A 3,685-nucleotide genomic window follows, 5' to 3' on the forward strand; every position below is an offset into this window, starting at 1 on the left:
GTTGCCAGCAGTAAGAGTGTGAATCCCAATGTGGAAGAATTTTTCAAGTCTCTACTAACATTACAATTGCTATTGTCCCAAGGGTCAAAGTAAATCACTTAAATCAGTCTGGGAGGAGGCTACCCAAGGTTATGGACATGGGTAGGTGTGAAAAATTGGTGTGGGTGCTGGAGGGGGCGACGGAGCTTAACTGCAACAATCTAGGACACTTAACCCTACTGATTCTATTTCATAACCTCTCCAATCTCATTCTTCCTCTTGAATCCCACTTCACTGACAATTAAAGACCTCATCTTGTACCTGAACTACTTACAATAGTCTCCTAATGGAGCTTGCATTGCTACTATTAGCATATGAATTTTCTGAAAAACACAAATCCAGTCACACAATTCTGTTGCTTAAAACTCAGTAGCTTCCCTTTGGCCATTAGAACAAACTACTAAGTGAGGCCCACAAGGTCATTTTCTAGCTCCTACTTACCTGACTTACCTCTTACTACTCTATGCACCCTACTCTTCCAAATATGAGGTTGCAGTGAGCCAAGATTGCGCCACTGTACTCCAGCCTGGGCAACAAAGCAAAACTCTGTCTCAAAAAAAAAAAAAAAAAGATTTCGTCTTACATATCACAAATTTAATAAAAGATTTCTTGCCTGACAAAGTTAAATGCTTCTACCTTTTGCTTCCATTGCATCTCACAGAACCTTCAATTAGAGTGTTTTCTCCAAAACACTGTAATTATTTGTTTTCAGGTCTAACCATTTCCATCACCATGAGATGGAAACTGTTTTTTTTTTTTTGAGATGGAGTCTTGCTCTGTTGCCCAGGATGGAGTGCAGTGGCACAATATTGCTCACTGCAACCTCCGCCTCTGGGGTTCAAGTAATTCTCCTGCCTCAGCCTCCTGAGTAGCTGGATTACAGGTGCGCACCACCAAGCCTGGCTAATTTTTGTATTTTTAGTGGAGGTGGGGTTCCGCCATCTTGGCCAGGCTGGTCTTGAACTCCTGATCTCAGGTGATCCGCCTGCCTCACCCTCCCAAAGTGCTGGGATTACAGGCATGAGCCACTGCACTTGGCCCTAATTTTTATATTTTTAGCAGAAATTAGAATTAGAGTTTCACCATATTGGCCAGCCTGGTCTTGAACTGCTGACCTCAAGTGATCTACCTGCTCTGGCCTCCCAAAGTGCTGAGATTACAGGTGTGAGCCATCGTGCCTGGCCTGAGACTCTTTATTATGTCTCTCTCTGCAATATCTAGTATTATTCTTAACACTCAGTAATTGGCGAATGCTTTTTGAATTGGTTAATTAAAATTAAAATGTCTATTTCCAACAGTCCAGATGCCAGTGGAAAGAAAGTGGGAAGGGATAGCATTAGGAGATATACCTAATGTAATGACGAGTTAATGGGTACAGCACACCAACATGGTACATGTGTACATATGTAACAAAGCTGCACGCTGTGCACATGTACCCTAAAACTTAAATTAAAAAAAAAAGAAAATTTATCAGATAATGCCTGTCACCAGGTCAAATTTTATCAATTCAGTACTTTCTTTCTTCAAATATGTCACGTTTCAGTCAAGTTACTTAGGTGAAATGCAGCTCCAAGTGCACTAATAAACTTTTAATATACCTTCAGTGTTAGGAGTATGTTAACAGGAGAAATTTTTTTTTTTGAGACAGGGTCTCACTCTATTCCCCAGACTGGAGCAATAACGGCTCATTGCAGCCTTGACCTCCCTGGCTCAAAGGATCCTCCCACCTCAGCCTCCTGCGTAGCTGGGACTACAAGCCCTTGTCACCATGCCCAGCTAATTTTAACATTTTTTTTTTCTAGAGACAGGGTCTCTCTATGTCACCCAGGCTGCTCTCCACCTCCTGGGCTCAAGTGATCTTCTCACCTCAGCCTCCCAAAGTGCTAGGATTGTAGGAATGAACCACAGTGTCTGGCCAAGATGAGAATTTAAACACTACATTTGGTATTCTAAATTTACAAATGTACCAAACGTACCAAAATTATCAGTGTACTAATACATACTGGTGCTCTCCATTGTGGCTGTGGCTGAATTATATGATATTCTTTTTTTTTTTTTTCTCTGTTTCCTAAATTTTCACACATTTTGAAGTTTAAAAATATCCATGACATAGTTGAAACGTTAGAATACTTACACAAATCTCCTCGGAAAATTTACTATAGTTTGGAGTCTGACTCTCACCCTTACTGACCCAGAAATCTGTCAGAAAGATTTAAATTAGTAAGCACAGAGAGACTTAAGTATGCCTTCCACCACTGCCGCCCATCCCCATCCCCAACAAAAAAAGAAAGCCAATTTTTTTTTTTTTTTTTTTTTGAGACGGGGGTCGCCTCTGTCACCTAGGCTGGAGTGCACTGCAACCTCCGCCTCCCGGGTTCAAGGGATTCTCCTGCCTCAGCCTCCCGAGTAGCTGGGATTACAGGCGACCGCCACCAAGCCCAGCTGATTTTTGCATTTTTGCATTTTTAGTAGAGACAGGGTTTTGCCATGTTGGCCAGGCTGCTCTCAAACTCCTGGCCTCAAGTGATCCTCCCGCCTCGGCCTCCCAGAGCGCTGGGATTACAGGGGTGAGCCACCACGCCAGGCCTCAACTTCACTTTTCTTTCTTTTTTTTTTTTTTGAGACGGAGTCTGGCTCTGTTGCTAGGGTGGATAATTCCGGCTCACTGCAACCTCCGCCTCCCGCGTTCAAGTGATTCTCCTGCCTCAGCCTCCTGAGTAGCTGAAATTACAGGTCCCGGCCACCACTCCCGGCTAATTTTTGTATTTTTAATAGAGACAGGGTTTCACCATCTTGGCCAGGATGGTCTCGATCTCTTGACCCTGTGATCCACCTGCCTTGGCCTCCCAAAGTGCTGGGATTACAGGTGTGAGCCACCATGCCCAGCCTAAACTTCGTTTTCTTAATGATCTTTTAATTTTAGAACAGTTTTAGATTAACAGAATTTATTTATTTATTTATTTTATTTTTTGAGACCGAGTCTCACTCTCTCTCTCTTGCTCAGGCTGGAGTGCAGTGGCACGATCTTGGCTCACTACAACCTCCACCTCCCCGGTTCAATGCCTCAGCCTCCCGAGTAGTGGGGATTACAGGTGTGAGCCACTGCGCCCGACCTAAACTTCGTTTTCTTAATAACTTTTAAATTTTAGAACAGTTTTAGATTAACATAATTATTCTGAGGGCAGTAGGGTCCTCTATACCCCACACAAGACAGGTTTTTCAACTCTAACTTCTACTTCCACCCCACGCAGACTCTCCGCACCTCTAGCTTCTCATCTGTCTGGCGAGGCCTGATCCTCACAGACCAACTTCACGATTGTGAGGAAAGCTCAGCTCAGACCAAACGTCACCGCCCAGACAGACACAACTGGGTCAAGCGTCAAGCTCGCGGACACCCGAGCCCGGAAACTCTAACACTCCTCCAGGGGTTGGTTCTCGAAGCCTGAACATTTTTAACCTCAAAACGCCCAGGATCTCGGAGGCGTGTGGTGGATGCCACATAAATACATAACTCGTAACAACCACTTATTGTTTAGCGCCAGGCCTGCAGGTCTTTCTCCTGCGCAACCCGCTTGTTCTCGCAGCCAACAGCCCCCGGCCGCCGCAAGCTCCCCTCTCGGCGCGGCGCGGGGGCGGGGCTGGGAGG

The sequence above is a fragment of the Papio anubis genome, chromosome 17 (assembly GCF_008728515.1).
Source record: "Papio anubis isolate 15944 chromosome 17, Panubis1.0, whole genome shotgun sequence".
Taxonomy (NCBI): Eukaryota; Metazoa; Chordata; class Mammalia; order Primates; family Cercopithecidae; genus Papio; species Papio anubis.